We start from the raw sequence: 9,456 nt of genomic DNA on the forward strand, positions 1-9,456 counted from the left end.
ACACACACATATCCAGCATGTTTCTCAAGCCACCAGGCCTAGATTCAAACTATGCAATTGGCCATGTGGCTCTAGCTTCCTCTAACCATTAGACTGCTGGGCTGGCCTGGACTCCTGACTTTGATAATACTCTCTGTGCATGCCCACAATCACACACACACACACACACACACACACACACACACCAAACTAAGGATAAAAGATTGACGATTCACTTTATAGCCACCTCGTAGGGTAGGTGTTCAGGTTTTACTCACCCTCAGTTCATCTTTAGAGTGTAGGAGATCCATGGGGATACAAACCTCTGGCCTTCCACACTGAATCCCCAGGGTATGGGGCTGCACCCAGCTGACCACATGGTCAAAATAGAAACCGAGACTCAAGGGTGTCAATTTTGCCAACAGAAAACAATGGCCTTAAAACAGAAGCCCAAGCTGGGTTTCACTGCAGGGGAGGAGCCCACCCTGGCTGGACCTTTAGTCTAACACCTGAATAGTCACATCACTGAACAGCATTGGCCTTAATTGAAGTCCAATGTCAGTCATTCAATGACTTCATCAGAGAGCCTGCCTGCTCCCTGCAGGCTTCCATCCTAGGTGAGGCAGATAGGTCTGACCTGTGGAAATATCTTCCTATCAGAGTCCTTGGGTACCAAAAAGCGACCTTTACTATGTCCCTTTCTGGCCTGCCCTCTTGAGCGCAGGGTCATTGAGTCCCGAAAAAAAAACCTCCAACCCCAAATACTCAGCCCTTAAAGCATCGGTGTCTCTTCAGTTCTATGTCCTCATCCCAGGCTTAGGGTGGGCCCCAGGCCAGTAGAGTAGAAAACAGGTTCGCACAATGAACCTTCAATTCCTGACTTTCCGCTCTACCTTTCCCACACTTTCCCTTCTCAAAGACCCATTCTGGAGATACAAGGACTAATAGGCGGGGTCGCCCTTACTAGAGAGACGTTGTGTGGCTGAGTGGGCTCTCTCTGGCAGCTGATATCAGCAGGGGCGCGTGCCCAGACTCTACAGAGTGCCACCAGGGGGCGCGCGAGCACTGGAGCGTAAGGGAGCTCAGAAGTGCAGGCCCAGAGCATCGCCCAGCCTTCCTTTCCCAGACCTGGGTGGGGCTGCCGGTGTCCAGATGTCTGGTGTAGGAGATGTCAGTGATGGGGACAGGGTGAGTTTTCATGTGGGAACTGCCTCTGAAGGATTCTCCTGCTCTGTGGCCTTGGAGACGGGAGGTTCCAAGGTGTCTTCCATCTGAGTGCTGTCTCTAGACTTCCTGATCCTCCTAACTCTGCAGGGCCCTGAGCCCCTTTCACCCCAGCAAGGGTTCATATTGCCTTTCAGAGGAACAGAGTGGGCTGGAAGACTGAAGGAGGTGAGGGGAATAGACAGGAATTCTGTTTTAGTGCATGGCCCTTGGGAATTCATGGTTCAAGGAAATTATGGACACTGAAAAGGATATCTATTTATTCCAAGTGAGGATCTGAGTCTTCCCTCATGAGGGTAGAGAAGAGCCACTTCTGACTCTTGAATCCAGACCACAGTGGTGTAAGTGTTCTATTGTGTGTATGAGGCCATCTGTGTGAGCACCTGTGTAGACTCTTGAGTGGGCATAGGAAGGCAGAGAGAAGCAGGCAGGGAAAGGAAGGGTTGTTGTGTAACCACATTTTCTTTCTAAGCAGAACATTACGTTTTCACCAGTGTATCCAAATTTTGTACTTGTGAAATTAGTCCAAAGAATGGGGTGGTGGAGCCAGTAAAGAAAATGCTCCGGAATGAGCACTATCAGCAAGGAGTGTGCGCACTCCATGCAGAGTCCTGAGGCCGGGCTCCTCCTGACTGAGGAGACCAGAACTGTTTTGACAGGTACCTGCTGGTGTCTGTCCTCTGTGAAGCCATGTGGCTCTACCTGGCAGCCCTGGTGGGCCTGTACTACCTTCTGCGCTGGTACCGGGAGAGGCAGGGGGTGGGCCAACTGAGAGGCAAGTACGTCTTCATCACGGGCTGTGACTGAGGCTTCGGGAACCTGCTGGCCAGACAGCTGGACATGCGAGGCCTGAGGGTGCTGGCTGCATGTCTGACAGAGAAGGGAGCTGAGCAGCTGAGGCACCAGACCTCAGACAGGCTAAAGACGGTCACCCTGGATGTCACCAAGACAGAGAGCATTGCGGCTGCTGCCCAGTGGGTGAAGAAGCACGTGGGGGACAGAGGTACCACCCGCATTCCTGTTGATGACTCTTGGTTTCTTCCCTCTGTATGAAGGATCACCTCAAGTCTGCTGTCTAGAGGATTCTAGAACTACTTTTCCAGGCTTGAAGTAATTCAAGCTTTCCTGCCCTACCTCCACCTTGCCAACCTGATTCCCTTTCCCTTCTCCTTTCATCCCTCCTGACTTTGGAGCTCTGTAGTCTTGGTGAGATTTTTTTTTTCTTGAAAGGTTTTTGTTGTACGGCATGTGCATTTCCCAGAAAGAGAGGGACAAAGAGACAGAAAGCGAGGAAGCACTCCCAGGGGGGATGGCCATGCTGCAATCTCTTCTCCTCCATTCTCCTCTCAGGATCTTTGGCACACACACACCCAGTGTGAGTTTAAGCCACCAGGTCTGGGGCTCAAACCATGGTAGACTACATGGGTGCCAGGGTCCAGCTTTGGCAGTGGTGGGTGGCTCGTACACAGGAAGGCTACACAGGTGATCAGGAACAAAAAATTAGACTAAGACCTCAATGCCTCTTAGCATGTTCTCAGCCGGCCACAGCCAGAGCCAGCTCCAGGCTGCCGCGCTAGTGGCTACCAAACACACGTATTTATTGAGGGATCTTACAGGAGTAGGAGGGATGAGGGGGAAATAAAAGTTTTACTATAAGAAATATGGAATTCAAGGCATAGGAACAGTGATCATAAAACATGATGTCTGTCTTGTTTGAATAGGTGAAGCCAAACACAGTTCTCAGAACGAAGGAGTCTATTTGTCTGGTGCATTTTCTTCTTCAGTCTTGATTACTGGATAGGGTCTTTTGTAGAGGGGGCTTGGAGGAAGCTTGGTAGCTTCCGTCCCAGGTCAGCCTGATAACTTCAGTCCCGGGCCAGGGCGGCAACATTGCTGGTTGCAAAGGCCTAGATAGAAATCTTGTCTTGTTATGTAAAGACACAGTTAATATATGGACTATCTACATATTACATCAAAAGATGGTGAGCCTATTACCCACATGGGAAAGGAAGATGATCTTGTAGCTCAGGAGACAACACAGGATGTTTTATTAGCAGTTTTTCATAGTCAACAGCACATAGATGAGAAACTCTTTGTAGTTGAAAACTACCTGTTGCTTTAGATAAGAGCTCCCAGCTAAGATAGTTAATCTTTCTCTGGAGCCCTCAGGTTTGTTCATCCTGTCATCGCCAGTCAGGCTTTTCCTTTCTTTATAAAAAAAAAAAAACAAGTTTCTGTATTTTGTTTGCTGAGTCTGTCAGTTAGTGAGTTCTTTTGTTTTATCTCTGAGTCTCTGTTATATGGTGAATGTGCTGACTTTGCCTAGCATGAGTTAACTTTGGCCTGTAGCTTTAACAAGGGGTATTTACATAAAACTAGCCTTAAACTATCTTAGTTTTCATATGCTACTAACGCTATTTTGGCTTATATGAATTTGACCTAACATATGTTAATTTTGGCTTAAACAGACAGGTAGGTGAGTCTCAAACTTCCTGGCCCTCTCAAGCCATCTTAGGAAACCACATTCCTACAAGATCACTAACTGGCTTTATTGTAATGGTTGGGCGTGATATTTTACCCTTGCAGGGTACCGTAATAACAGTAAAGCTCACGGCAGAGAAATTGACTACAGGCCAGTAAACGACACAAGGAGGGCTCGTAAACCGGATCTTGCCTCAGTTTCTTCCCAGTCTAGGCCTTGCCTTTTAGACATGGGAGGCAACCGCTTTACCAGCTTGTGTTGTCTTCATGGCCCCGTCACATGGGAGTCCAGCAACATAGCCATTATGCCAACTGCTGGTCCTGTCTTGGTGAGATTTTACCCTGAGGAGGATTTGCCCACTAGAATTCCTGTCTATTCTCCCTGTTCCCCTTTGAAGCATAGGTTCGGGAGGCTTAATGCTGGGTGCTGTGATTAGAGATCAGGGCGAATTTCTGCAGAGGGGTGGGCACTGTAGCATGGGCCTGTGGATTTGTATTGGTGGCTGAAAGCCCTGCCGTAGCTGGGCTCAGCTTCTCAGCACTTTGTCTTAGTCTCACCTGGGACGCATCATTGTCTACAGAGAGAGCTGAGCTCCGCCCCATTCTCAGCCGAGGACATGACTGTGAGGACTGGATCAGAAGGTTCAAAGCCTAGGAACGGCCCACTTTTTTGTATTTTCTCTGCACTACAACATTTTGTGTACCTTAAATGGAACAAAAACAGAACATGTTTTTTAAAAAATTATTTAGTTTTATTTATTCATTTATTTATTTTAATTTGACCAGAGAGAGACACAGAGAGAGAAAGGGAAAGTGAGAACACAAGTCACTAGGTCCAGGACTCGAACTGTGGTGGGCCATGTGGGGAGTGTCCAGTGTCTTAACCACCATGCCATCTGCTGGTCCCCCAGAACATATATTTCTTTTTCTTTTTTTCCAGAACATATATTTCTTTGTCTAAGTATAAATAGAGTAAATTAACATTGCTGACAAGTATGAAGATGAAGACAAATTTTGTCCTTAAATCACCATCATAAATTTTGTTTATATTTTAATTGGGATTTGTGCATGGTGTGTATTGTATTTTTTCTTTTCTTTTTGGAGAGGTTTTTGCTATAGGGCGTGTGTGCTCTCCAGAAAGACAGAGAGAGACAGAGAGACAGAAAGTGAGAAATCACCCCCCAGGGGGGATGGCCATGCCACAATCCCTTCTCTTTCCATTCTCTTCTCGGGATCTTGGGCACACATGCACACGCCCCCGATGTGAGTTCAAGCCACTGGGTCTGGGACTCGAGCCACAGTCGACTATGTGGGAGTTCAACGACATAGTCATTACACTAACTGCTGGTCCCAATTATTTTTATGTTAGAAGGAAGAGAAGTTGGGCCAATAGGAGGCATGGAGGTAAAGAAGCTGGGTCCTACATAGCCGACTGCGCTGACTGCAGGGTTCTAGTCCTGGACCCTGTGGCTTCAAAATCACACTGGTAATGTGTGTATGTATGCCCAAAGTTCTGAGAGGGGAATGGAGGAGAATGCCATCCCTTCTGGAACATGATTTATTTTCCCTTTTTTTCCCCTCTTCTCTGGTGAGCGCATGTGCCCTATAGCAAAAAAAAAAAAAAAAAAAAAAAGAAAAAAAAAAAGGTTTACAACATAAATGAAGATCTAATTAATTAATTGCTTTATTTGTAAATTTTTGATAAATGTATTTATCTCCTATATAGCAAGAATGCTACCTAGGGATAGAGAGAGAAAATGAAAGAGCACAGCAAAGGAGGAGAAGGCCATGCCATGTTCCCTTCTCCTCCATTCTCTTGGAATTTTAGGACATGTACACATGCATACCCAGCATGTTTTTCAAACTGCCAGTTCCAAGGCTCAGATACATCCTAAGCCATGTGGGATCCAGCCACCTTAATCATCATGCTACTAGCTAGCCCCATAATGAAATTTTTATAAGTATCTAATAGTTTAGAATATTCAATTCTTGATACACACAACATATTTAAACATACCTAACCAAGTCTCATGACATTATTTCTGACAATGATGTTAATAAAGTTTTGTTTATCTGAATCTCATAATCATGCATGTTGATTGGATTCTTACAAATAAAATACCTTACTGAAAGAATGTGCATTCCCATAGGACAGGGCATGTTTTTGAGCAGGGAAGAGCCTTTTCTTCCTGGACCAGTTCTTCCAGATTAACAGCAGTCTCTCCACACTCCAACTCTGTGGGTCCCCTACTCCTGTTTTCCTTGGATCTGTACCTCAGGAACTCTACTTTACATCCCAGGGATTGGGTTTGAATGTTTATGATAAGTTAACTGAAAGCTTGGTGAATTTGAGACTGAGAAGTTGGTGGAGGGTGGTTTCTGGGCTAGTGAGAAGACCAGGGGACATTTTCAGGACAGAAGCTGCAGTCTGTGTACTGGGGCATGGGATGAGCTAGCTGCTTTGCCTCCTCCAAAATCCAACCCAACATCCCCTCCAAGTCCTCAGCAGGAGCATTATTCAGTATCGATACAGGATGTTTCAAGAACTGTGTGATCAAACATAGAACGGCTGTCCACATTCTGCCCAAATGTGTATTATAGGTTGTGGTCAACCTAGCTCCACCAGATATTAGCCTCGTCTTTTTTTTATTTTACCTTTTGTCTCCCTCTGTTCCTTCTCGTCCTCATTCTCTGTCTCTCTCTGTTGCTTTCCCTCGGTGGAGAGCTGTAGAGCACGCACTATACTTATTCTCTAGAAAAGCTGAACTGTAGGTGAGTGTGCATAATGTCTGCCTGAACCACATTAATGTGCACAAGCAGACACCAGCGGCCATGTTTCTAGACTGCTGCTGCACAGTATTCCTTCAGCATCAGCGCCCACCATCATCAACTAAGGAGTTAGGTGCATAAGACTTGTTCCTGAACTAAAAACTCAGTCACCTGAGAGGAAGAGAAATAAGGGATACAGCAGTGAGCTGGGCCAAGACCTGTGGAGGAAGGAAGGCAGAGCTGTTGTCCATCAGGTTACAGAATCTGCACCCCTAGGAGACTCCATGCTGTTCTGTTCTACCCTCGTTGCCCATCCACACTTATCCTAATGCACTCGGTCTAGTGGGATATGAGTTTGAACTGTAACTGTGTCCACACTGCACAGACACAATTCAGTGTGACTCATTTTCCTCTGTCCCTAGGACTCTGGAGCCTGATGAACAATGCTGGCATCTCTGTGCCCATAGCACCCAATGAGTGACTACCAAAGAGGACTTTGTGACCATCCTCAATGTGAACCTGGTGGGGTAATCGAGGTGACTCTGAGTCTGGTTCCCTTAGTGAGGAAGGTGAGGGGTCGTGTGGTCAATGTCTCTAGCGTCATGGACTGGCTGTCACTATATGGTGGGAGATATTTCATCTCCAAGTAGGGTGTAGACTCCCTCAGGTACTGACCTGGGACAGACCCTCCCTCAGCCCTCTTGTTCCTGTTTTCCCCAGTAAGTCTTTCAGGGCATTCTTTAAATCAGAGTCTTAAGGCCCTTCCATGGACATTCCTCTCTCTTTTGCTTTCTGATTGCCATGCCACCCTCCTCCTGATTTTATACATCCTGATTGGGAGCACATTTCCAGGTGTTGGGTGTAGAAGGTGCTCCTTGTATGAGGGAGGACCCTGCAGGGGAGGCCATGTTTAGAGTGTCTAAGGGAGACTGGGCCTGGATCATGTGGATCCAAAACCAATGTACATAAGCACTATGATATTCAGCTTCAGAAAGCCCTGGAGGTGTGAGTAAAACTTCTGACTCATTTCAGCAGATACTTACAGGGACCCTATGTGAGTGGCCAATGACTGTGTCTTTGGACTCTAATAAATGGTTCCTGAACTAAAAACTCAGTCAGCTGATAGGAAGAGGAATAAGGGATACAAACTCACTGTTACTTAGTCTTTTGATGGGTTGATCAAATTATCTCTGACAGCCACGGTAGCCAACATATTTGGGAGTATTTACATGTGAGGTCTGAGCTATGAACTGAAGGCCTGACCCTGGCAGCCTGGTGGGGAAGGGCAGGAAAGGCTCTCATATGAGGGAATGATGAGAGCCAAGCCAGTGTGAGCATTAGCTGTCTGTCTGTGTTGCAAGGTCTTCCTGATGTGAGAGGATAAAGCTGAGCTTGGCAGGAGGGAAGGTGATCAGGTGGCATAAGTGGGCTTGTGGGAGGACTGTGGGCCCTGGAACTTCATGTTACAGGTGGTAAAACCAAATGGAAGGGAACTATTCAGGGGGCTACTTGGTCAAATCAGGAGCTAGAGATTACACTGGCTGCAGAACAGAGGATGGCTGGGACTAGAAGTTTGTGTAATGGCTATGTCGCTGGACTCCCACGTACTCAACCGCGACTCGAGTCCCGGACCCAGTGGCTTAAACTCACATGATGTGGCTACATCCCCCCAGGGGGTGATTTCTCGCTTTTTGCCTCTCTGTCTCTCTCTGTATTTCTGGGCAGCACATGTGCCCTATAGCAAAAACCTCACAATATATATATATATATATAAAAGAACAGAGGATGACTGATAAGGGATCTTGGGACTGATGGCAAGAAAATACTCCTTTACAGGGAGCTACAACGGACCAGCTGAGAGGTGGCCAGAGTACTAGGACAGAAGAGGGATGAAGTGGACTGAGAAATATGGAAGAGATAAAATGTCAAGCCCTGGTGAGCAACTGGATATGAGGACAATAAGAGTAGGTAGCACTTTCTAGATTCTTTCCAGAAGAATAGAGAGGATTTAAGGGGCCAGTAGGTGGAATGGTAGTTGAGACACTGGAGTCCCTCATGGCCGACTATGGGCTGTTTCCCAGACTTGAATATTAAGTCTTGAATACCTCTCAAAGTGCATATGCTTGAGCCCAAAATCCTGAGAAGCGAATGGAGGAGAAGAGATTGCAGCATGGCTATTCCCCTGAATTGATTTCTCATTTTCCCTCTCTATAGCCAGCATGTGTATAGACCCTATGGTAAGAACCTAAAATAAATAAATAAATAAATAAAAATAGGGAGGATTTACAACTAGTCAGCTCATGTGTGTCAAATATTTTGGTCAAAATTCAAACATTATACTGAGAAAATGTTGTTTTCATAATTTTTAAAAATTATTTGTTTAATTTATTTATTCATTCATTTATTTTAATTTGACCAAAGAGAGACTCAGAGAGAGAGAGAGAAAGTGGGAAAACAAGCCACCAGGTCCGGGACTTGAACCGTGGTTGGCCACGTGGGAATGTCCAGCACCCCAACCACCACGCCACCTGCTGGCCCCCATCTTCATAATTTTTAACCCTTCAGAATACTCATTACAATTCTCAGGATTTGAGATTATCCTATCACTGTCCTACAGTGTAGTATTGATAGATACTTTATGTTTTAATCATTGGTGTTTTCCTCCAAGGTCTCTGTAGCCCTTGCCTCCCTGCCTTACAGGAGGGAACTCTCCTACTTTGGCGTGAAGGTGGCTATTTTTGAGTCTGGTTACTTCAAGACCCATGTGACCAGTAGTGAGGTATTTGTCCTCAGCTTCAAGCAACTGTGGGAACAGAAAACTCTGACGTGAAGGAGATCTATGGCGAGAAATTTCTGGCATTCTGTGAGTAAGCTTTCAATGGGGGGGAGACAAACCATCTTCTGGAATCATGGTTCCCTCACTTATGTCTCCAACATTATCAGGATCCATCTTACATACTCTGACTTCCCCTCAAAGTGGGACCTAAGTCTACTCCTGTGGTT

The 9,456-nt window shown here is 46.1% G+C and overlaps 1 pseudogene; it reads left to right on the forward strand.

Annotated features, from left to right (window-relative positions):
• Window positions 1-1,820: 1,820 nt before the first annotated feature.
• LOC114006746 (retinol dehydrogenase 16-like) lies at window positions 1,821-7,118 on the forward strand (annotated as a pseudogene).
• The last annotated feature ends 2,338 nt before the right edge of the window (window positions 7,119-9,456 follow it).

The sequence above is a fragment of the Tupaia chinensis genome, unplaced genomic scaffold (genome assembly GCF_000334495.1).
Source record: "Tupaia chinensis unplaced genomic scaffold, TupChi_1.0 Scaffold150006_1, whole genome shotgun sequence".
In the NCBI taxonomy this organism is placed as follows: Eukaryota; Metazoa; Chordata; class Mammalia; order Scandentia; family Tupaiidae; genus Tupaia; species Tupaia belangeri.